The sequence below is a fragment of the Grammomys surdaster genome, unplaced genomic scaffold (assembly GCF_004785775.1).
Source record: "Grammomys surdaster isolate TR1022 unplaced genomic scaffold, NIH_TR_1.0 126048, whole genome shotgun sequence".
In the NCBI taxonomy this organism is placed as follows: Eukaryota; Metazoa; Chordata; class Mammalia; order Rodentia; family Muridae; genus Grammomys; species Grammomys surdaster.
In genome coordinates this window covers 4,235,528-4,261,958 of record NW_021620860.1, presented here as the reverse complement: position 1 = coordinate 4,261,958, position 26,431 = coordinate 4,235,528, and the positions used below count along the sequence as shown (strand labels likewise).

General features: G+C 39.0%; 1 protein-coding gene and 1 pseudogene across 2 annotated transcripts in view; one reads left to right on the top strand and one right to left on the bottom strand.

Annotated features, from left to right (window-relative positions):
• Positions 1-26,431, top strand: part of Spop (speckle type BTB/POZ protein) — a 76,945-nt gene that overhangs the window by 19,541 nt on the left and 30,973 nt on the right. The window contains exon 1 of one of the 2 annotated variants that reach the window (XM_028755064.1): positions 24,380-24,406. The exons of the other annotated variant lie outside the window; for it this stretch is intronic. The gene's annotated coding sequence lies outside the window, so the exon portion shown is untranslated. Of the gene's footprint in view, positions 1-24,379; positions 24,407-26,431 lie in introns of those variants that run through there. 2 annotated transcript variants of the gene reach the window in all.
• LOC114610489 lies at positions 5,199-5,974 on the bottom strand (annotated as a pseudogene).

The window sequence follows — 26,431 nt, the reverse complement described above, 5'->3', positions numbered from 1 at the left end:
TTGTTCCTCTTGCAAAGGCCTGGGTTTTCATTCCCAGCACCCACATGGCAACTTACAGCTGTTCACAACTTTAATTCCAGGGCCTCTTGCACCCTCTTCTGGCCCCTGGCACCAGGCATAATGTGGTGCATATATATACATGCAGACAAACACTCAGATGGATTAAAATCTTCAAAAGGCGGGGTATGTAAGATTTGAGTAAAACATTATAGAAGAGTTACAGTTCTGGGCATTCTAGTTAATTGTCGGCTCCTGAGTTCTAAATAGCATTTAGTTTACAGCAAGTATGATAGAAATTCAGAGTGAACTGGAGCGGCAAGGTAGAACTTGACCTGGATCTAGAAAAGCAATATTGTGATAAGAGTTAGAATGTTTTCAGCTTTCAGAGTGCTGTGAATCAATTTGAGAAAGGCAGGTGAGTGAGATGACAAAGAGGCCACAGTCAGCTAGTGGGAGAGGAGAGTTTATTTGTGATGTTGAAAGGCTTTATGAGAGCTATGTTGTATCTCAGAGGTCTGCTCTTATTTTTAGTGTATTTTAAGTTGTATAGTATAGAAACACAAGATAAAGTAGACAGCCGTGGCCCAATTTTAAACAAACTAGAAACAGTATAGTCACTTTTTACAAGAAAAGATGATTAAGGGTTATTTATGTGTAAATTACTTTAAGAGTGAACTTCCCAACAACAAATATTTATCTTGCTGTATAGTTTGATAAGCATATTGCTACTATTGTGGATCTTACTTTCCTGTACAATTACAGAGTTTAGCTTTTTCTGACAGTGAAATTATTACAGAACTTTCCAAGAATAGAGAGGTTTATGAACCCCTTGGTTATCAGTCAGTTTTCATTTGGTCCCATTTCTGGCTCCTTAGGCACAGTACTCTCCATGCAACTTGGTTCTTCTCACCTTTCATTTTCAAATGCCATTCAGAGAGTTAAATTTTTTTAAATTTTTTTAAATTTTTTTTTATTTTTTATTTTATTTTATTTTTTGGTTTTTCGAGATAGGGTTTCTCTGTGTAGCCCTGGCTGTCCTGGAACTCACTCTGTAGACCAGGCTGGCCTCAAACTCAGAAATCTGCCTGCCTCTGCCTCCCAAGTGCTGGGATTAAAGGCGTGCGCCACCACTGCCCAGCGAGATTTTATTTTTTTATATTATTTATTTTGCATGTGTGTGTGTGAGTGCACATGCCACATGTCGTGGTTGGTGAAAGGTGGTCAGAGGACAAACTTGTGGGAATCCTGTCCTTGTACCATGTAGGTTCCAGGACTCTTACTTAGTTCCTCGGATTTGGTGACAGGTGAATTTACTTATTGGGCTATCTTGCTGGCCCAGAGACTTTCATTTAAAAGTGGTTTATGGCTAAGACCAAGCAGCAAGAGGATGGGAGGCAGTCAAAGGGAATTGTCATATCATTGTTTTCAGTTTACTCATGCTGGCTTCCTACTTTATTCATTCCCATGATGTCTTTAATGCATATCAAAGATGTAAATTATTTCATAGAGGAGATAATTTTGGGTGTAAATCTTTAGGAAAAATTATGTTAGTGCGTTTGAAAGTAAAATGTTAAGGATTTTTTTCTTTAGTATTCTTAATTTGTATTTTTAAAATGCAGTACAGATAATAATAGTAATTTTTAAACTGAAGAGCTTTCAGCTGGGCAGTGGTGGTGCATGCCTTTAATTCTAGCACTCAAGGCAGAGAGAGCTGGATCTCTGAGTTTGAGGCTAGCCTGGTCTGCAGACTGAGTTCCAGGACAGCCAAGGCTACACAGAGAAACCCTGTCTTGGAAAATAGAGCAAAAGAAAACCTCAAGCACTTTCTCTTTAAAGTACATAATGCTGAAAGCTAATTAGTGACTCACTTCATTTCTCTTCTAGGAGGACTTTCCTAGGTAATTAAATTCACAGGGAATGACAGAGAAACTAGGCTGGCATTTTGCCAGTGTATGTCAACAAGTATTTTTTTCTGATAGAGAACATGTCTCTCTTTGGTCCTTTGCTTTCTTAGAGACATACTAGTGTTAAAAAATAATCACAGTAATATTTGAGCACAAGTGTCAAACATTGCACTAGACAATTTACACATTTAACTCACTCAGTGTTCATAAATCTCTACTAAAATATGCTCATCTGTAGTTTACAGGTGAAGAGTCTGAGGCACAGAAAGGTTTTTAAGTCACTTGCCTGAGATTTTATAACTAATATTCTCTGCTGTAACAATCAAAAGATCACTACTACATGGTAAGCCTGAAATCTTAGCCAAGGAAAGCCAATGGCCTAGAGGCTGACTTATCTGAGTTACGATGTATACACTCGTTCCTTTTTCATTTCCTTCATTTATTAAGCACCTACAGTTTCCTGGGCACTACACCTGCACCTAGACACTGGACTTACTACGTACGGCTAATGCAGCGTAGCAAGTGCTCTCCAGGGAGTCTTAGTCTAGTGGGAAAGAAGAGGAAGAACCACAACAGCAGGAGAGCTACACATGGAGAGTACGGAGGAAGCATTCAATCTTCCTTGGAAAGATTACAGTAGGTATTTGCAGATGAGGGAAAAGCATTCTGAGTAGAAGAAAAACCTTCGAAGATGCCATAACAAAAACAGACTCACAATGGGAGAGTATAGTATTGCAATTAAAATAATTTCTAGTATATTGGTATCTTGGACTGATGTGGTCATCACGAAAAACAGATTAGCTTGGGATGTAGTTCTAAGATACTATTGACTAGAATTGGGAAGTGGGGAGTTGAAGTAGAGGTGGAGAATAGAGAATGAAGGCTGACTCCTGGGTTTTTAGTTTGACTATCTTGTGTGGGTTTCATTTTTTGTTTTTCTGAGACAGGATTTCAGTAGCCCTGATTGTCCTGAATTCACAGAGATCTCCTTGCCTCTGCTTCTGACTGCTGGGATTAAAGATGTGCACCACCAGGTCTGACTTGAACACTTGGATATATAGTAGGATTTTTGTGGAAGATAATCAGGTCTTTGTGGAAAGACATTTTAAGTCCAAAGTGGAAGAATAGAAAACTATTTGAGTAGCAGGAAGTTACAGTATAAAGAAATAGGCAAGCTTGCAGCTCAGTGAGAGGCTGAATCAGTGGGTAGTTTGTACCTACTTGGAGACAGGATTAGATGTAGAGAATGGACCGTTTCTCTGTTTTCATTAAATGCTCACCTACATTTTTATTTCATTAATATAAATTTTGGGACAGGGTCTTACTATGATGCCTTGGCTGGCCTGGAACTCCCAATGTAGATCCGAGTGGCCTGGAACTTTGAGATTTGCCTGCTGAGTGCTAGTATTAAAGATTTGTGTTTACCATGCTTGGTCTGGTCTAAATTTTTAGATCCTGTTTTATCTGCTTCAGCTTGGTTAAAAAAAAATTGCTACTGGAATAAATGCTTTTAGTTAGCTCTTATTAAGTGGTTGTCCGAAAATTTACTGTATTGTTTTGTGTCTCTGTTGGGGTGACATGACTATAGATATTTGTCAGAATTCACAGAACTATATATCAAAAAGTGTAAAATTGTAACAGAAAAGATTATGCCAGAGTTCAGTGGATATTTTGCTGTCTATGCCCTTAGGCAGCATATGGTTAGATCTTTTTATGATATTAAAAACCCATTTTTATTTCTTTAAAATTCTTCTCTTTCTTTCTTTCTTTCTTTCTTTCTTTCTTTCTTTCTTTCTTTCTCTTTCTAAGACAGGGTTTTTCTATGTAACACCCCTGGCTGTCCTAAAAATGGCTTTGTAGACCAGGCTGGCCTCAAATTCACAGAGATCCACCTGCCTCTGCCTTCCAATTGGGATTAAACCTGGGATTAAAGGTGTACGTTACCACTGCCTGGCTAAATCTATTTATTTTATGTGTGTATGTATATGTGTGCCTGAGTGTATGTATGTGTACTCAGGAACCTCCTGAGGTCAAAAGGGGACATTGGGTCCCTTGGAACTGGAGATACAGCATCTTGTAAGTCCTATGAGTGCTGGGAATGGAACCTGGGTCCTTGGCAAGAACAGCAAATGCTCTAAACGTGAGCTATTTTTTTCATCTTCCAAACCTCATTTTAATTAATTTGTCTTAACTTTGTAGCCACTTCTGTGGTCAAGTTCATAAATAAACATTGGTTTGGATTGTAACTGTACTACTGCTTGATTAGTTACACACTTGAGAAGCAAGTAAGAAAAGTCCCATGGGCTGGAGAGATGACTCAGTGGCTAAGAGCACTGACTACTCTGCCAGAGGTCCTGAATTCAATTCCCAGCAACCACATGGTGGCTCACAACCATCTTGTAATCTTGTAATGTGATTTGATGCACTCTTCTAGTATGTGTCTGAAGACAGCTACAGTGTACTCATTAAAAAAAAAAAAAAAAAGAGCTGGACAGTGGCAGCGCACGCCTTTAATCCCAGCACTTGGGAGGCAGAGGCAGGAGGATTTCGGAGTTTGAGGCCAGCCTGGTCTACAGAGTGAGTTCCAGGACAGCCTGGGCTATACAGAGAAACCCTGTCTCAAAAAAACAAAAACAAAAACAAACAAACAAACAAAAGTCTTGAAGAGCCACACACACTGCAAAGCAGGTTCTGAATGAATCCCAGCCCTCCTTTTCCATGTAGTTTGTTGAACATAAATACTTTTTGTTTGTTTTGAGAAGAGGGTCTTATGTATTTCAGGCTGGCCTCCGTCTTACCCGTGTATCTGAGGGTGACCTTGAATTTATTATTCCCCACTTCACATCCCAAGTGCTAGGATTACAGGTGTGAGCCGTCATACCTGGCCAAAAAGCATTTCTTTTCTTTCCCTTGTTGTTGTTGTTGGAGACAGGGTTTCTCTATGTAACACCCCTGGCTGTCCTAGAAATGGCTTTGTAGACCAGGCTGGCCTCAAACTCACAGAGATCCACGTGCCTCTGCCTTCCAAGTGAATATTTTGTTTTCAAATTTTTTTGTGAATAAGCTTCTTCAACTATGGTTGATATATGAATCAAGGTCATAATTTTATGCCAGAATAAAAATAAACAGAATCATCTTTGTTTCTAACCATAGTACAAAGATATGTTAATATAATTTGTGAAAATTAAAGTTTATAAAAGCATTGAATCAATTATAAGTAATATAAAAATGTCAAAACATTGATCATCTGTTTTTTTGTTTTTTGTTTTTGTTTTTCCAGGGGAACAGACTTTATTAGTTTTCTTTGGTCTTCTCTGGTAGGGCATTTGAAGGGTTCCCTGGCACCCCTTCATTTTTTTGTTTTTTTTTGGCAGCAACTGCAGCAGCTGTTAAGGCCCTTCTTTGCTTCTGCAGTTTTGTGCCTCCTGGTAAACCCGAATGCGCAGAGCCTTCTTGGCCAGGAAGCTGCTGTGAACCTTTTGGAAATGCAGAGGTGGTAAGGTATGTTCCACCCCCAGCTCTTTGCATGTCTTTTCGAAGACACCATAGTTGGTCTGACGGAGGATTTTGAGTAACGTTTTCTTCTGGTTGATGCTCATCGGCAGATGGCGTTTGTGGGCTTTGTCCTTTCCATGTTTCTGCATGTGTTCTTCATAATTGCGGATCCTGTTGGTCAAGGCAGCGATTCGAACCTCCAAGGTTCTGAAATCCTCAGGGTTTTCCGCAATCCTGTTCATCAATTGTTCTTGCCTGATTTTTGACTTCTCTTTCCTGTTGGCCGTTTCCAAAGACAAGATTCTTTTCACAACATCATTAACCTTCTCCATGTTGGAGATGATGTTCTTGCATTCTCTGATGAATGTGGAAGAGGGTGGTTCATCATCTTGCTTGGGTTGCACTGGTTTCTGGATGGCGAATGCATGCGCGGCATGCAGGAGACTCGGAGGCTTCAGGCTGCAGTATGCAGAGGGCAGACTAGCACTGCTTCCACCCTTCAGCGCAGGGACTGGGGCCCATGTCACCGCCTGGGCATGAATGGAGCACAGCGCGCGCCTCGCGGTCCACAGCATGGAAACTCAGCCCAGGGACTGGGGCCTGTGTCACCGCCTGGGCATGAACAGGGCCGTGCTGCCACTGTCCACTCCGCGGTGGCTCCAGGTTACACGGGCGCAGCCATGATGGTTCAGGCACGACCATTCTGGTCATCAGTTTTAAAGTCATTTATTTTGGTAAATTATTTATATTATATAATCTGGTTGGATAAAATTTTCTGGTACTAGTGAATAACAGCCAATGCATATGCAGTTTAGTTATCAGGCTGTATATAGCAAATCATGATCTTTTCTTTTTATTTTATATCATAGTAGGCATTTAACATAGTAGCCCAACCTAACATTGCTTTAGTTTGTTCTTTACACAGTAAACATGCTCTTTGTTATGTTGGATGTTTTTGGATTTTGTGTTTGGATTAATATCAGGTAGCTTATTTTTCTCTCCTTGAGCCACTGCTACTTAATACTGTTCTTAAGTCCAAGAAATATTTTTTAGTCTCTTAGAAACAAACAAGAGAGAATATTAAATAATATAATTATTTTATCTCAGTTCATTGTATGATTAGAATATTTGTTTTTCTTTGATCTAATTTTTTTTTATTTGAAAACTCTTGCTTGCTAATGTGTAGAATTTGTCTGATAGATGGAATGTTGAGCTGTTAGGTAGAACTTGCCAACCCACCTGGAAGACGTCAGTTTTTCTTCAGCCTTCAGTCAATCTTAAACAGCCTCCCAAGTCATGAACCTTCATGTCAAAGCTTAATAGTCTTAGAATTTTTGGGACCACCCACACGTTGGCCTGGACCTTCTTATATATGCCAGACTGCCTTGTACATACAGATTCACCTGCTTCTGCCTTCTAAGTGCTGGGATTAAAGACATCTGCCTGACCTTGATTTCCTTTTGTGTTATATTGATTGTGTGAATCTGGGTGCGTGCCTGTGTGTAAACCAGAGGTCAGCTTTGGTATTGTTCCTCAGAACCTGTCCCACCTTGTTTTTTGAGACAGTATTCCTTGGCCGGGCGGTGGTGGCGCACGCCTTTAATCCTGGCACTTGGGAGGCAGAGGCAGGCGGATTTCTGAGTTCAAGGCCAGCCTGGTCTGCAGAGTGAGTTCCAGGACAGCCCGGGCTACACAGAGAAACCCTGTCTCGAACTTAATGCTTATTGATTATACTAAGGTGGCTCAGTACCTCAGCACATAGATTGCAGGTGGGTTTCACTACTTTGGACATTTAAAAATATAAAGATTTCCCCCCAAAACTAAGAATCAAACAAACAAACATGGATACTAGGAATTTAGGAACTTGTATTAATAAGGCAAATATTTTTCTGATTAAGTCATCACCCCAGTCCCTTATTGACACTACATCCAATTAATGTACATATTGATATCTCTTTGGGTGACTGGAACTATTTGTTGTGAGTTCTTGTCACAGTTGGCTGTACTGACATAATCAAAACAAAGGCTAAAAGACAAGCCTCATTCTTAGAAAGAATTCTGGCCTTTAGCACTAGACTTAGCACAGTTTTACAGGTTGATGGCCTTGATCCTGAGTATTTCCTGTTTAATGTCTGCAATCGTGAAGCTTGTACCTTGGTGATCCCTGATAACAGAAATGAGAAGCAATTTTCTTAAGTAGTTTAATGTTAGATGTAGTTGGTTTACATAGATAAGGAAGAAAGAATACATTGAGAGTAGTCATGTGGTTTGTTTTCTTCCATGTGAAACTAGAGAGAGCTTCTGCTGAAAATACTTTTATTTTTTGTCAAGGGCTTGCTATGGAGCCCAGACCAACCTTAAATTCACAATTCTCCTGCCTTAGTCTTCTTGAAAGTAATATTTTTAAGCCAGACAGTGGTGATACATGCCTTTAATTCCAGTACTTGGGAAAGAAAGGCAGTCAGATCTCTGTGAGTTTGAGGTCGAGCCTGGTCTACAGAGTTCCAGGACAGCCAGGATACACAAAGAAAGTCTATCTTGAAAAACAGAAAGAAACTATTTTCACTATCTGTCTAAAGCTTGATAGTGTGCTATAGTTGAAATTTTATAAATGTATGTAATAGCAAATTATAGAGATGTCAAATAGGAACTTTATTTATTTATTTATTTGTTTTTTGAGACAGGGTTTCTCTGTGTAGCCCTGGCTGTCCTGGAACTCACTCTGTAGACCAGGCTGGCCTCGAACTCAGAAATCCACCTGCCTCTGCCTCCCAAGTGCTGGGATTAAAGGCGTGCGCCACCACCGCCCAGCTAGGAACTTTGTTTTATTTTGCTTTTAAGAACTCATATACTGAGCTGGAGAGATGGCTCAGCAGTTAAGAGCACTGATGTTCTTCTATAGGTCCTGAGTTCAATTTCCAGCAACCATATGGTGACTCATAACCATCTGTAATGGGATCTGATGTTCTCTTCTAGTATGTCTGAAGAAAGTGACACACATGTGTACTCACATACATAAAATAATAAATAAATTTTAAAAATACATAAAACAAATAAATCTTTTAAAAAAACCTCACATACCCCTTTTCCTCATACATATAAGCTCTTAGGATTGTCTGGTGTTTACATATTTTTTTGCAAATACTCCCACTACAAAATTAGACGACAGTATCCAAAATAGATGCCATTAATTAAATCAGTTATAACTGGATGTCTATTACATGTTAGATGTATTAATTGTTCATTTAAATATTGTAAACTACCAAGAGCTTCTTCCTATTTCTTTTGTTAGCACTTTTACACCTTTGGAATCATAAACTAATGTGCAGAAGACAGCTGAATTAATAGGAATTCTTTCTCCGTAACAAAGGCAAGGAACCAAATCATATTTACTATGCTGTAGCCCCTTTAGCAAAAGTGCCTAGGTTAGCATACATCTTAGTAAAATATGTCTTGATCTGAGACAGAACTGTCCTTCTTGTGGTTGATAGAATTCATAATACAAGGTGTTTGTTTACCTGCTCTCTAAATAGAAGTGTATTGTCTGTCAACAGCAGCACTTCAACCTTACAAACAGTAGACAGTACTATAATCACATCTGCTGTAGTTTTAGTTGAGGTTTGTCCACTTAGTTCATGAAAGGCAGTTTGACCTGTCGTTTTATTCTAAACCTCACTGACTCTTTTGCTTTAAAATTTGTTTATTCCCATTTTCTCCCTTCTGGCCATCTTGAATGGATAGATACTCAGTGAGGAATTACACTGGAAGTATGTATTAGTACATTTTGGAGGATAGTTATTTTGATAAAATAGTTATCAGTGTGCCAAGACTCCTGGGCCTCCTTTAGAGTGGTTTGTTAAATTGTTTGTAGTAGCAAAAACCTGGAAACGATACAGTCAGGTTAAAAGGGTGTTCTGTATAATCATTAAAAGGAATAGGTGTCCTGGGCATGGTGGCACACTCATTTCATCCCAGCACTTGAGAGGCAGAGATAGGCAGATCTTTGTTAGAGGCCAGCCTGGTTTACATAGTGAGTTTCAGAGCAGCCAGAACTACAAAGTGAGACCCTGTGTCAAAAAGCAAAACAAAACAAAACAAAACAGCACCATCCCCCAAAAAGCAAAAACAAAATAAACAAGAATTAGGAAGTATATGCCTACAAGAACTATTTGCTGACACAGAGCTTTTGTTTTGGATTTTATGGTATTTTTTTTTTTAAGATTTATTTTATTGATGAGTACACTGTAGCTGTCTTCAGACACACCAGAAGAAGGCATCCAATCTCATTACAGATGGTTGTGAGCCACCATGTGGTTGCTGGGATTTGAACTCAGGACCTCTGGAAGAGCAGTCAGTGCTCTTAACCACTGAGCCATCTCTCCAGCCCCATTTTATGGTATTTTTAACTTAAACATTTTTGCTACTTATCATTTTTATTGATGTTTGTACGCATATCTGTATACATATGGAAGTGAGTAGACAGTGTGCTGAAACTGGTTTGCCCATGTGGGAATTGAACTCAGGTCATCAGGCTTGGTGGGTTTCTAAAACTTCAACATTTGGATTATAGCTTCCTCTAACTTTCTGTCTCGCCCCCTTCTCTTCCTTCCTTCCTTCCTTCCTTCCTTCCTTCCTTCCTTCCTTCCTTCCTTCTTTCTTTCTTTCTTTTCCTTTTTTTAAAAAAGCAGAATCTTGCTATATTCCCCAGGCTGACCTCGAACTCAGTTCTCCTGTCTCAGCTTTCCAAGTGCAGGGATTATAGAGATTACAGATTTGTGCCACCATGCTTCTTATAACTTTTGAATCATGAAAACTGCTTTTAAACTCATTCATAAAGAGAGCCAGGTAACATTTTTTTCTTATAATATTTCCAAAGGAGCACACAAAGTTATCACTGGAAATCAGATAGATGAACTTTAGTATTTGACTAGTCTAGATTTTATTGTTTTTATTTCATTGCATATCCAGGGTTGAATAGATAAGATAATCTTTGTAACTGTCTTGTGACATTCTTACACTGTTGCCCTTAGTTTAGAAAATTTAGATTTAGGAATGTTATGTGTAAAGCTGCACTAGAATTCATGTGCCAGAACATCAGTAGCTTATGAATAGATTGGCAACTTTTGCTTTCTTCCAGTTTATCTTCCAAGTTTATTTAACTGATGACTATTTCCTGGTTTTTTTTTTTTTTTGAAGAACCAATAAAATGTTGACAGACCTCTTCCCATCATAATGAAATGGTATTAACTCCTCCTTGTGTTTTAAGCTTAAGGGACTCAATCAAGACCTTAAAGATGAATGCACTTATGAGATCCTTGTGTATTCTTTGAAATGAGATTTGTCTAAAGTCTAGTGCTTCCTTTTTTATGGAACTAGTTAACTAGTTATTGAATAACTAACTAATATTAGTTAATTAATAGTTAATTATTCTAAATTTTTAGATTAATTTTATGATATTTTTCAAAATTAAATCTCATGTACTGGCCAGCCAGTGGTGGCACACGCCTTTAATCTCAGCACTTGGGAGGCAGAGCCAGGCGGATTTCTGAGTTCGAGGCCAGCCTACTCTGCAGAGTGAGTTCCAGGACAGCCAGAGCTACACAGAGAAACCCTGTCTCGAAAACAAACAACAACAACAACAATAAAAATCTCATATACCAGGGGCAAATACTTTCTGACATTTTAATGATTTGCTGTTTAAAAACAGATCCTTTAAAAGATATTAGGAAATGTTTAAGAGGAAAAAAATATGTATATATTATATAGTGGAGAATCTCGTAGTTCTTGAAAATGCTTATTTTTTTGACTATAACTTGAATCTTTTCTACTTCTTCAAGGCCAAAGACATTTTCAGTTCATGCCAAGCAGGGAAATGCGTAATGGTGAGGTTGGTAGCTCAAAATGGGACTAGACATTTAGATTACATTCAATAAATTAAAGAAAAAATTTTTTTTGTCATATATGAGTATTTTGTCTGCCTGTATGTCTATGCAACATATACATGCCTGGTACCCAATGAGGCCAGAAGAGGACCTAGGATTTCCTAGGACTGGAGTTATAGATGGTTGTAAGTGGACATGTAGGTGCTGAAATTGAACCTGGGTCCTCTGCAAGAACTGGCTGTGCTCATAACCTTTGAGCCCTCTCTCTAGATAGACTTCAACAAATTTTTTTTTTATGTTTGATTGACTTCAGGACTCAAGCAGTAGAAACACTACTAATTTTTACTGTTTGCTAATTTTACTATTTACTAATTTAATTATTTACTAATGTTACAATTAGTTAAATTTAGGACTTAAAAAAAATCTGTTTGTAACCTTACTGGTAGTAGGGGGGTGAGAAAAACTTTTATAAAACATGAGTGAATCACAGGCCTGTCTCAAATGGAAACCCTAAATATTTGATAATAATTTAAATCATTCGATTTAGCTGATAGTATGGTATGATTCTGCCTTGAGAGTTTTGAGGGGAAAGCCCTTTTGCATCTTGAACATCAGAGTCAAACTATGTAGGTGCCGTTTTAATCAGTAACGATTAGTTGAATTGTAAGGGGAAAGGGCTACTGGGGTCAAGAGCAAATAGATTTCCAAGTATATCTTTGTAATTCCATATCCTTAGGGAGTAATTCAGGTTGTAAAGCTGCCTTAGTTCTGTTGTGGTTGTGACTGAGCAGTGGGTCGAGCAGCTTGACAGTTGACTTAAGTTGAACAGTCACATTCAGTAAGACTGGAAAGCAAGGATGGCAATGTCAGTGTTGCATTTGTTTTCTGGTTTGTTTATAGTGTCATTCCTTATAGTGAAGAGAATTTGCTTGGTCCTTTGTACTCCGTGTGATGGGTATCCAGTACTTCACCAGTCCGTGGTGCTCTCATGTACTCATCATCACTCAGGCTAGCGTTCTTAGCTGCTGCACTTGGATGCTCTGTCATCAGTGAGTTATCTTTCATTTGCTCCCTTTGAAATTCTTCTGCCCAGCACTTCCCTTTCCTAATATTTGTATTTGGTCTCAGCTCTGCTGTTGGCTTCAGTGTCAGTGTCACGTTTGGCAAGCAACTAAGTTGCTTTGGAGTTCAATTTCTTGATCTGTAGTACAAAATTATGTTTCAGTATTATTTTATTAATATGGAGTGCATTTTATATGCCAAGTACAGTATAGAGCACATTGGTATGGTACTTTTTCCTTAGGAGAGTAGTGGTGTTCAGTGCAAAAGAACATCCTTTGCTTACTTCAGATCAATTTAGTCTTTTACTTCTGAAAAATTAATATTAGTGAATTCTCTCAATTTTCACTTTGTAAGATATTTGTTAAAGTGGTTGATGCAGGAGGGAGAGTCAGTTTATTTTACAGATATGGTCACAGGCTGGTTCTTATGCCCCAGGGGATGACCCATGCCTATGCGTGTATGGACAGTACTAATAGACCCAGTGGGTTAAGAAGGGAGGGAGGAAGGAGAGAAGACAGGACAGGGAGGAGGGAGAGGAAGGGAGGGAGAAAGAATATGAACCTAGAGGCATGATCTTCCAAAATACTCATGTTGCTGCCTCTCCCAGCACTCTTATTTCTATAAGCAGTCTTTTATCCCGGGGAAAGATTCCAGTGTTGTTGTCATGTCTCGCTGTAATTAGTTGGTTTCTTTTTTGAGACAGAGTATCACTATGTAGCCCTGGCTGCCTGGAACCCTCTCTTTAGATCTACAGGGTAAGAGTCAGTGATTATAGGACTAGAGAGATGACTAAGCGGTTAAGACCACCAACTGCTCTTGCAGAGGACTAGGGTTCTGTTTCCAGTATCTACATGGTGGCTCATTCACCATTTGTAATTCCTAACCCAGGGGATTTGATGCCTTATCTGGTATGGTTGGGCACAAGGCATGTACGTGGTATACAGACATAATTGCAGGCAAAATATGCATACACATAAAATAAAGATTGAGTGGTCAGAAAAACTAGTCTGCCTTTCCCCCCTCCCTGTCTTCATCCCTCCTTCCATTCTTCTGTGATGGGGGATGAGTCCAGGACCTTTGGAATGCTAGACAAGAGCTCTACCATGGAGCTGTGTCCTTAGCCCTAAACTAGTGATCTCTCCTGAAGTGTGTGTGTGGTGGGGGGGGGGGTTGGGGGACTGCAGAGTTGGTTGGGCTGCAGAGGCCAAACACTTCTGCAGCCTAGCAACCTGAGTGTTCTATCCATAGAACCCAAGGTGGAAGGAGACTCCTGAAAGTTGTCCTTTGACTTCTACATGCACATTGTGGCATGTATGTGCCCCCTCCCCCTTACACACACTACCAGATAAGAGTGGCAGCAGCAGCTCAAGAAGCTCCACCACTCTAGCTGAGGAGCTAGAGATTGGCAGTTGATGGTTTCTCGGGGAGGAAGACATGGTTTTCTTTACAAGTGTAACCTCTAATGTGTTTCTGTTCAGATAGAAGGGCATCCTGAGACATGGGAGCCCAGGAACCACACAGCTCTGAGAGGGAGCCTCCTCAGCAGAGATGGTGCAGCTCCTAGGGGAGGGTATCCCCAGCTGAGCTCAGGAGCTCAGGAGCTCAGGAGCCTCAGCTCCACATTTTCACTTCTTCCCTTTTTCTCTTCATTGCTTCTTGGCTTCTTCCTATGAGAGGGTCACACCAGACAGCAAATCTCATGAAAGAGATTTGTTGTAGAATCCAGGAAGAGGAGGGATGAATCCAGGGATGGCTGCCCACTGCTCCTAGGGTAGACAGTGGGGAATTGGGCAAAGGGCAAGGCATATATATAGGATTTCTTAGGGAGCAGAGCTTTTCAGGGCAGAGCTTTCCAGATTGAAGATTGGTGGAATTTCAAGTTCTAAGCTTGGTAGCTCAGTGATTGGTGGTTTTTTTCACCTCCTTTTCCCTGTATTGGGCCCGTGGGTTAGGTTGAAAAGTCTGCAGGCGGCTTTAGCTAAGGTGCCATGTCTGTGGAGCTGCTGGGGAGGCTGGAGAGGAAGTGCTGCCATTCTGGACAGTTGCTGTGGGGCAGCTCCTGGGGTGGGATTTCATGTGCATGTCTTTGTGCATACAGACAGCACTAATTGGACTCAGTGGGTTAAAAGATAAAATCTAGAGGCAGAATAATTATTTTTTTCTAAATAATTGTATATAAGAGAATTTTCTGAGATTAACTATGGGCTAGAGTTGGACACAGTGCCATGCAGCTGTCTTCAGCAACTCAGAAAGCTGAAGTAGGAGGGTTACTTGGCCTTGGGAGAGTGACACAACCTATGTAGCATAGTGAATCCCTGACTCAAAAACATACTTACTCGGTATCATTAATCTATGACTTGTTTTAAAAGTTTATGACCAAAGTAACAAGAAAATTCTGGTGGGTGCCAGAAAGAAAAGAAGCAAGCCACTGTATAAAAATCAGCATTTTCTCAGGAGAGCCTCAGTTCCCTCCCTGCCCTGTTCTCAGCTCTGCAGAAACAGAATGTATATATTGTTTTGCTTTTTGTTTGTTGATTATAGAGTTTGGCTACATAGTTCAAGCTGTCCTTGAACTCTTGCCCCTTGAGAACTGGAATTATAGGCATGTGTATCACACCTGACTAGAATGTCATACCTGCACCAAGAAGATGGTTAGGCTATGAACTGTAAACAACATGGTGGGTTAATACACACAAAACAAATCATCCAAGGTTTAGAGAGAGACTGAGCTGTTACTTTTGATTGAGGCCAGAAAGTCTTTATAGAAAGGACACTTTGCCCAATACTAGCCCCTTTCTTTCTACCCCTTAAGAGGTGACTTGAGTTAGTAAAAGGAAGCTAGTGACGAGCCTGTGTGGTGATGATGCACACCTTCAATCTCAGCACTAGGAGGCAGAAGTGGAGAAAGGGGAATCTCTTAGGAGGCCAGCCTGGTCTACACAGTGAGTAGCAGGCCATTCAGGGCCGCCTAGTGATACTCTGTCTCAAAAAACAAAACAACGAAAAGGAGCTAGCAATTTAAATGTCTAGGAAAATGATCTTTAAGGAACTTCTCCGCAAGGAAGAAAGAGTCAAAGGCCTGAGATGGAAACAAACTTGGCTTGTTTATAGAAGGGCAGTGTTTTTTGAGTTAAAAGATGGACAAGAAGGATAAGTAGTCCACAAATTTAACATAAGCTTGCTCCCATATATAAGAACCTTAATTTTATTTTAAAAGTGGTGTGATCTGGTTGGTGTTTTAAAATGTTTACCATGGTTACTTCATAGAAAACAGGCTGAGCTACAAACAGAGGAAGCTTGGATATCAGGAATCCGGTAACACTGTTCAGTGGAGAGAGCACTGTAACTTGGACACAGTGAATAATAGAGAGTAAAGAAGCCTGGTGATTGGAAGGACTTGATAATGGGTGGGATATGCAAATACATGAGTTTGGCCTGAGCAACTGCGTTGAAGTTAGTGGCAGTTAATTTTGTAGTTATGCTGGATGCCACAAATATATGTAAAGGACTGTAGAAACCCTGCTTTTTAATTCTGTAACTTTTGTCAGAGGAGTCGTAGAGGTCTTTAGAAGGAAAGGTACTGATTTCTTAGAAACAGTAGATGTTATTCTGATAGGTTGGAATAGTAAACATTTTATTTCAAAGAACTGATGATGAAGTAGTAATGTGTGGAAAGTTATTCTAGAAGAATTAGCTACAAAGTTTCTGTTCTTAGATGAAGGTATGAACCCAGTCAGTGGCTTCCTGATGTCTCCATTAGTAATGATGCTTAGAATTCACTAGAATGTAAGACCATTCCTATAAAATTGCCACTTAAAAATGAAATTGAAGCCAGACAATGGTGGCTTTAATCCCAGCACTTGGGAGGCAGAGGCAGGCGGATTTCTGAGTTCGAGGCCAGCCTGGTCTACAGAGTGAGTTCCAGGACAGCCCGGGCTACACAGAGAAACCCTGTCTCGAAAAAAAAGAAAAGAAATGAAACTGAGCCAGGCACAATGGCACATTCTAGCAATGAGGAGGCCAAGGGAGGAGACTCAGAATTCCAAAGCCATCCTCAGTTACAGAGAGACTTTGAGGCCAGCCTGTGCTCATAAGACCTATCTTAAAAAGAAAATGAAATAAAAATCAAATCAAATTTCAAGCTAGAGTATTTAAACATACTGTCTGTGAGATATTTGCCGAAATTTCTATATGTTGAACAACAGACATATTCTTACATATAACCTTATGTAAGAATCAGGAAGTCAAAGGATTAAACTATTAGATTAGTAGTTAAAAGGCTCTAGTCTAACTTAAGCTGCTTAATAACCATGTGACAGGACAGCTGGGAAGCTTATTTCCTTGTTTGTAAAAATGCTTGTTTTGCATGCTTCACCAAGTTGGTAAAAATCCCAAATAAGATCATGAATGTCAGAGTGCTTTGAAAATAGGACTGAACCACTTAGCGCTGAATGCAGTTCTGCTTTTGAGGGAGCTCTTCTATTTCCCAAAACATGGAACTAAACAGGTCCTTGGAGGAGACCAGGAGGATGAGGTAGGGATACATAGGTTGTATCACAGCTCTGAATTTTGAAGTTACAGATTCTACTATAGTGGTCAGTTGTACAGGTCTATTCAGGTGCCCTTATTGTTCATAAACAAAACGATTTGTTAAAGAGGTAGCTCTGTAATTTAATCTTACAATGTATGAGTAAGTTTGATTTCACCCCCTTACCTGATAATCAGAACTTTATTTCTAGTCTTATTGCTAAAATGAAAATGGCAATATAAAGTTAATTTTTTTTCTTACTTTTCCCCTTTCCTTCCTTTATTTTAGATTTGGGCTATGAAAGGAGTTTTATTTGGCTTCTTTAGAATTATATTTTCGCTCAAGAAATGAAAAGTATAAATGTGCCAGAATCAGAACAAACAGAAAAAGCAAAGAAAGGATAAATTAATTAGAGTGATGAAAGACTTAAAATATTTCAAAGTAGTCTCCCCCCCTCAAAAAAAAGGTCTCAAGTGTTTTTTTTCCACACTAAAGTTCGAGGTCATTGGAAGAGGAGGGTTGGTCTTTTTTCAGAGCGGTGTGGTAAAGAGGGTTGAGGAGGGACTCTGTGAAAACATTCCCTACAGAGACCAAAGTCTTTTTTGAAGGCCTGTTGGGTTACTGAGTATTACTTTTGTTTAAAAGGTGCTTCCTTACTAAAGTGTGAAGCCAGTCTCTTTGGACTCTGTGCTCAAGTCACCCAATGCTACCTTATTTCTGTCAGTTACAGGAAAGGTATTTTACTAACAAGGTTTTCAGTAATGAGATCTGATTAGATTCATTGGCTTTGTGGGTGTGATGTGGCTTCATTCAGACTACATTATTGTCTGTTTAAAAGATTACTCCGTTTTTAGCTTTTCTAATTCTCCATTTCCCCTGAATTTTGATGAAAGCCCACGAAAGATTATGAGAAATACCATCAGTTAAAGAAGTCATCACTAGTTCCTGTCCCTATTCCACAGAAAATGTTATATCCATCCTTTCAGTGTAGTGTAGGTATGTATATATGTATATGAAATTGTATTGCTTTATGTGTTCTATCTTCATATAATAAATTTTACATAGATATGTAAGCACTTATATATGTATATACATATATATGTATTCTACACATATTTGAAGATTCTTTTTTTTCTTTTCTGTTTTCTAGACAGGGTCTCTATGTAGTTCTTGCTGTCCTGGAGCTATCTATTTAGAACAGGCTGGCCTGGAACTCACAGAGATACTTCTGCCTCTGGCTCCCAAGTGCTAGGATCAAATGTGTGCCACCACGTTTGGCTAAAGATTCTACAACAATCACTTCTTCGTTTATTCTTATTTCCTGACCTCTATCCTTATTGATATACATATGCTTAGCCAATTATATTTTGTTTGGTTGGTTTTGATACAGGGTCTCATATGTGGCTCTTGCTGATCTGAAACTCTTTTGTGGACCAAGTTAGTCTTGAACTCAACAGAGATCCACCTGCCTCTGCCTTCTGAGTTCTAAAATTAAAGATATGCATCACCATGCCTGGCCCTAGGCTTTATGTTCTAATGATACTATTTTTATTTCATAGTATCACAACTATGTTGTTAATGGTTATTTAATTTGCCATTACAAAGTATCAAAGAACATAGGTTTCTCTCTCTCTTTCCCTCTCCCCTCTCTTTCTCTCTTTCTCTGTGTGAGTGTGTGTGTGTTTGTGGGAATGCACATGCACACACACCTGCTGCTCCCTTCTTTTTATCTTTCGTGGTTTAAATTTGTTTGATTTTCTTATCTAAAGTTTCATTTGAATTTCCTGCTTATTCTAATACTATCGTCATTATTTGAAAGAGGGAGAAGAATGAAGAAAACCTTTTATAATTTGTAATATTTCTCCTTTTTTATTGGTATGAAAGGTGCTGAAATTTCTTTCCTTATGGACCCTTTATAGAATTTTATAATCATAGATTTGCATTTTAATATTTTATTGTCTTATATCTAGTATCTTTTCATAAACTTCTCTACTGTTGAGATTTGCCTCTTCTATGTAAACTAGGCTGGTCTTGAACTTGTGATGATTTCTCCTGCTTCTGCTTCTCAAGAGCTAGCATTACAGGCTGTACCACCGTGCTCATTGTACTACTTTTTAACTACTCAGATCATTTAGTTCACCAAATATGAGACTAATGACCTCTGACCTGGTCTGTGCAGTTCTTGTGTTACCTCAGATATTCAGTGTGTCTTAATCATAGCTGTTAAACTACTTGGCTTTCACAGAAATATAACATAAAAATGCACAGTCCCAGATGTTGGTGTTCTTTCAGATTTGTTCTCATCTTCGGACATGGTTCAGGTCATAAGTTCCCGGGTTGGAATGTACCTTGGATCTAGGCTTAATCTTACTTTTATGTGGATGAGGTATTCCCTCAAAAGTGCAGATGCAGTGAGGTACAACACACACATAGCACACATACATACATGTAGCCAAAATACTTTATGCATATAAAATAAAAATAAATATTTAAAAATATGGTATTTAAAAAACAAAAATAGGAGTTTGAGGCCAGTCTGGTCTATAGTACTAGTTCCAGGACAGCCAGTGCTACACTAAGAAACCCTACCTTAGAAAAAGGAACTTTTTCTTTCATTATTATTTTGGCTTTTTGAGACAGAGTGCCATTGTGTAGCTCTGGTTGGCCTGAAACTCTCTATATAGACTAGGCCGTGAGTTCACAGAGATCTGCCTGCTTGCGTCTGCCTCCCAAGTGCTGGGATCAGAGCATCACCACTTAAGGCCTGGATATTCTTAAGGTTATTTTTTGTTTGCATGTTTATTTTAAAACTATTTTATCTTATAATAAAAAATAAACATGCTCAGTTTTTACAAACTTAAAAATAACAAAAGGCACAAAGGGAGCCCTGTATTATACATGGTCAGATGATCCCAGAACACAGGGCTTCTTAACTCTTTTTGCCCTTAAGGATATTATCATTAAAAACAGATATTTTGCTTTGTTAGGGAGAAAGATAATTATGCTTTCATCAACGTTCTGGTCATTTATGTTCCATTAATATGAACTACATAAACCTATAACTTATTAATTAAAAATTGTTAATTTTAAGAGGCTGGAGAGGTGGCTCAGTGGTTAAGAAAGAGTACTGGCTGCTCTTCCAGAGGTCTTAGGTTCATTTCCCAGCATGCACATGACAGTTGACAACCATCTATAACTAGTCCCATGAGATCCAATGTCGTCTTCCATTGTGCAGACATAAATGCAGATGAAATATTCACTTACATTAAATAAATAAATCTTTAAGGCTATGTGTGTTGGCACACACTTCCAGCACTTCGAGGCAGAAGCAGGCAGATCTCTGTGTTCAAGGTCAGCCTGATCTTACAGTTCCAGCACAGCCAGGGCTACACAAAGGACCCCTGTCTCAAAAAAACCAAACCAAAACAAAAAATTGCTAGTTTATAAAGAGGTTTTTTTTGTTTGTTTGTTTGTTTTGAAATGGGATATCCTTATGTATTCCAAGTTGGATGGAAGCTTTAGTCTGTAACCCTTAGTAACCTCAAACTTACCCTCAAGCCTCATCTTTCCCCATGCTGGGATGATAGGCATGGGCCACCAAAGGAATGTATAGAATGAATTGCTGTGAAATCTTTAAAGGATTGAAGTTCAGAAGGAAAGTTGAATGCATTCATTTATTAAATAGGTTTGTTTTTGGCTTTTCATGTGCCAGACACTGTCTAGGTGCAACAACAAAACACATAAATCTACCTTTGTACAGCTTATTTTTCAGTGAGAGGAAACAGATTGTAAAAAATATAGTATGCTAGATGACTTTAGTATAGAAACAAATAATGAGACAGGACTACAACTGGGACTCAGAGCGAGGATTGCAATTTAAGGGTATGAGGAAAAGCTCTCATAGAGAGGGTGACAGTTGAGGAGTCAGCAGTGGTGGAGAGTGTACCCCATAATCTCTCAGGGACTGGAGAGCATTAACCAAACTGCAAGGAATGGTCCTGTGCTCTGAGGAAGTACAACAAAGAAAGTGGCCTGATGGGAACATAGCGAGCTCAGGACATGTGGTGGGAGGTGAGACCAGGGAGGTAATAGAGGACAGCTTGTGCAGGGCTCCTCAGCCTTTGTACAGACTGTGGCTTTTACTCAGTGAGATGTGCATGACTGGAAGTTCCCTCAACCACAGTGACATTCCAAAAACAAAACCCACGTTTTTGTCCTGCTTTTGCTTTTTTCAGGTGTGTTTCTTATATAATTGGAGTAATGGCTCCTGCTGTATAGTCACACGTATTAGATCTCAACATTTATGTCAAGAGAGGAAACTCCCGAAATACAGATCTTAAGTATTAAAATTAGATTTTAAGCACTATGGTAGGATGTCAGCCTGTAAACATTCTTGGGTGACACTGCTCTATTACCGGGTTCTCAATCCTCAGTCATCTTTGAAAAAAGATTAGAAAAGATAAAGTGCAGCGTGTGTCGTGTGGGGACCTTTGCTCACTGTTACTTAGTGGAGGGGAGCTGTTGTTCCAAACAGTTTGTTATGTATTATGATAAAAATACATAACACATGATGTCCTAGTTAGCTTTCTGTTGCTGTGATCAACTGCTCTAACCAAAAGCACCTCGAAGAGGAAAAGGTTTATTTATCTGGCTTACAGGTTATAATCTATTATCTGGGAAAGCTGAGAGGCAGGAGTTCAGAGCAAGGAAACCGGAGGCAAGATCTGAAGCAGAGGCCACAGAGGAACATTGTGTACAGGCTTTTTCAGCTTGCTTTTATAAGCAACTCAGGACCGCCTCCCCAAGGGTAGTACAGCCCACAGTGGACTGAGCCATCCCCTATCAATCAATAATTTAAACAAAAAGACTTGCAATATGCCCACAAGCAGATCTGATGGAGACAGTTTCTTAGCTGAAGTTCACTTTTCCAAGTTGATTCTAGTTTGTGTCAAATTGACAAAACTAAGCAACGCATATGGCTATATAGTTCAAGGATTAAGTATTTTTTTAACAAAGCAAATAATTATATAATCACCAGTTAGATGCCTAGAAATACATCATTGTCTGCATCAGAAGAACACTATGTCTGGCTAGATCTTAATTCCAACCATTATTTAGAAAGAACCATGTCTGACATGTGATAATTTTCACTTAACCTTCGCCACAGTTTGACCACTCAGGTTTCATGCCTACCTTGTAGTTTGGTTTTGTTTGCATTTGAACTTTGTACACATGGAATAATGATACAGTATATGTTTTGTGGGTTTTCTTTTTAGAACTCAAAACTATGTCTATGACTTTGATGTGTGCTCCATAGATCTGTAGTTGACTCTTACTGTCCTACAGCTTACTGTAAATGAATCAACCATAATCTATCCAATCCATGTTGTTTTAGTACAGGCACTTAGGACGGTTGTTGCACCACTCACACTCAATGGTAGACACAAACAGGAGTTTTTCTAGGCCACATATTTTGGGGGTGGAATTTCTGGGTCTTCAATATTAATAATAAACCATCTTATATACACACAAACGATGCCTTTAGTCCCATCATTTAGGAGGCAGAGGCAGGTGAATCTTTGAGTTAAAGGCCAGTCTATAACTCCCTATAGAGGGAGTTCTAGGACATCCAGATGCTATGGAGAGAAATTGTGTCTTGGGAGAAAAGAAAAATGAGTTGATGGGTATATTAATTGTCCTGGTCTGAGCACTGTACATTGTACAGAAGTATTGAGATACCACATTAAACTTCATAAATGTATATAATTCTTTTGTCAATTTAAAAGCTTTTAAAATGAAACTTTATTTTATGTGTGCACATGCATATGTGCATGTGACCATGCGTGCATGTATGCTTGTGCTATGGCAGATGTGTGGAGGTCACAGGATAACTTGACAACAAGTCAGTTCTCTCATTTGACCTCTGACTTCCTGGAATTGAACTTAGGTCACAAGGCTTGGAAGGCATGTGCCTTTACACACAGAGTCATAAAATTGCCAGCCCAATTTAAAGGTCTTAAAATTTAAATAATAAACGTATTTGTCAAATAATGGCAACCACTTGTCTTTATATTAGCACTGAGTCTCTGTTTCTTCTTGCCTTGCAGTATTGTCAGGTTCTTTAGCTTTTCCAACGTACTGGATCTAAAGATGTTAATTCTGGAAAATTAATTGAAACCCCTGAAACTTAAGGAAAATTGAGGAGGAACTAAAAGTTTCCACTTCAAGAATCACACATACAAACCGGGAATGGTGGCACATGCCTTTAATCTCAGCACTAAGGAATCAGAGGCAGGTGATCTCATCTCTGAGTTTGAGGCTAGCCTGTTCTACATAGTGAGTTCCAAGACAGCCAGAGCTATGTAGTGAGATCCTGTCTGGGGGGGGGGGGGGAGAAAGAAAAAAAATAAAAAAAAATCTAACATATTCAGAGAATTTTCATTTGTAAAAGTTGGTTATCTTCTGCCTGTCGGCTAGTACTTAAAGGCATTTCTTTTGCTACCTTTGGGATGTCAGAAGCTTTGTCCCTTTCACGACTTCCATTTCAAGAAATACCTTGTTCAGTGGCACTCACCAAATAATTGCTGAATGGATTTCATCTGACTGCTGCCCTCTTGATAGAACTTTGTGACATTTTCCTGATTTTGTTTTATGATATCTGACTGATAAAGCTGTCCTGCTTTAGCATCCTGTTTAGGGTGATGGCTCTTTCTGTTGCTAATAGTCACCACATTTGGTGTTTACCAAGATCTGTTATACTCTTAAGGGAAGTTAATTTGAGTTAGTGTGTTAAAGTTCACATGCACACCTTTGAGAGACTTTGAAAGCTAACCAATAAGTTACACAGTGCTTAATTTTCCCACATGAAAGGAAAGTAGGTTCTCCTACCTGTTTTTGCCTAGGTTTTGTTCCTGGAAGCCCAATTCCTGTCGTAGGGTATGTGATAGATTTTTAGAGCAGTTGTGCTGCAGCTAAGATAACTTGCCAAACTTCAATAGACAGTTTCTTTTTCTCCCCGATATAATCAGTATTAATAACGTGGTCAGTTGTGGGCTCCTTTTTGCTGTTTCCTAAAAGCATAGGATAAATAACTTTGTTTAAATGTGCCTTGCTTTGGTATAATTTAGCCAGATAGCACCTTTAATAAAGGGATAATTTTATATGTTGTCGTACTATTTTCTCAACAATATTGACATGGGGCGAGTGGTATTTTATTCTTGCTTATATGCAAGAGTATTAGAACCAACTATGGTTTTCTGACTTTCACTTTAAGTGTACTTTTTTGAGAACTGAATGTGAAATGGATCGTTCAGGCTAGAGATATTAAAATAGTAATTTTGTCTAGTAAGTCCTTTTATCAGTCATTTCATTGCAAATATATCATCTGATTTTTGTGAACTTTTCACTTTTAAGAACAGCAAAAGTAAAACATGTATGAGACTCAGAATCTAGTTAAGCTGACTCATCATCTCTGTTTCCAACAGAAATTTCCTGCTAGACAAGACAAATTAGAGTTTTCCTACAGATTTGACTTGGTGAGTTTTATGTAGTTTTATCTATACAGTTTAAATGAAAGGGTAAAGCAAAATGAGATAAACAGAAATATTTACCATGACTGAAAATCTACATCTTTAGTGCAAGCTACTGTTTGATTTTAGTGCCTATGAAAGGTAAAGCTGAAATCATATAAAGAAAACATCTACGTTTGACTTTCTTTTTAATGTGTATGTACTTGTGTATGTGCATGTGCATGTGCATGCAAAAGGCCACAGGACAATCGAGTCATCCTCAGTAACAATATTCATCTCCTTCGACACAGGGTTTTGGTTGGCCTGGAATTACCAATTAGGATAGACTGGAGTCACAAGCGAGTGCTACCATGCCTAGCTTTATGTGGATTCTGGGGATTGAACTCAGGTCCTTGTTGTTACAAAGTAAGCATTTTATCAACTGAGTCATCTCTCCAGCCCAACCAAAGAAACATTTTTGTGATTAACTTCAATAAAGGTTTTACCATAAATATCCCTGCTGGGAATTAACCAGAACCTTTTAGTCATATCTTTTCTGGTGACTATATACTAGGAAAAGATTATACATACTAATGTTGGGGGAAGCAATTATATTTTGATTTAAAAAATTTTTTTTGAGACATAGTGACACTATATAACTGGCCTCAAACTCAATTTCCTTCTGCCTCAGCCTTGTCAAATGCTAGGATTATAGGTGTATAGCAGAAATCCCAGATGGGTTTAAATTTTTAAATTTTTTTTTAAATTTTTAATTTTTTATTTTTTGGTTTTTTGAGACAGGGTTTCTCTGTGTAGCCTTGGCTGTCCTGAAACTCTGTAGACCAGGCTGGCCTCGAACTCAGAAATCCACCTGCCTCTGCCTCCCAAGTGCTGGGACTAAAGGTGTGAGCCACCACCGTCCGGCACTTCTTGCCTTTTTATATTGTACCTTAGAACTCAGCTCTTTAATATTGACTTAAAATCTTGCTACCAAAATGGCTACTCTCTTAAAGTGTTTACTTTGTGCTCTGGTTTATGCCTTAAATTTCCCCGTATTCTTGTACAGAGTCTTACTTGGCAAAATAGGTGTTACTGCATTTTAACCTTTCTGACAAAGGCCATCTAGAACTAAGGACATCCTCTTAAGGTAGATATCCTGGCCAACTTTCCCTTTTTGTCTGCATGTGTGTTTTTATTTTCTCCTTGACTCAAGAATTCAGAATAAATGCTGGAGACTGAGAACTTCTGATTTTCCTCTGTTCTGTTGAGTTTATTTAGATCCTTAACATAGTTCGCCTGGATAGATTACCCATTGAGCTCTCAAGACTCTTTATCTACCTCCAAGTGCTGGGGCTTCCAGTCTAGGTCCCTGGCAACATTTTACCCAAAGAGCCATCTCCTCTGAGTGTTCCCCCTATCTCTGTCCCCTTTCCTTTTTCTCTGTTCTGACCTCCTCCATTTCCAACACACACACACCAATATAGAATCTCCTCCCGGTCTGAGGATGACCTTTTAGCCACTGGTTGTTTGGTTTCCACTTTCAAAATGCTGAGACGTCCAGTTTATGTGGTGCTGAGAATCACATTCAGAGTGTCCTGTATGCTAGCAGGAACACTGACTGAGCTCCATGCTAGGATTTGGTTATTTTAAGAAGGAATTTATTTTCTATGTGTAGGTTTTAGATAAGATACCTTGCTTCATTTAATCAGTAGATATCTTAGTTAAGATCCTAAAGGAGAAGATGACAAGCCTCCCTCCCTTTCTTCTTCCCTCTCACCCTCTTTCCCTCCCTCCTTCACTTCCCCCACTTTCACGAGCACACACACAAACACACATGGGCAGGAAAAGGCTGGGCTAGTAGCTCTATGATAGAGTGCTTGCTTATCATAGACATTATTTCCATTAGTAAAATCTGATCTGATTATTAGATCTTCTTCCTCCTGGTGTAGTTTCAAATTCTGTGACATCTTCCAGCACCATATTGATAAAGTCATCAAATCCTAGAAGCATACCAACAATTTCTTTATCAAATGTGAAAAGTTGATCTTACAC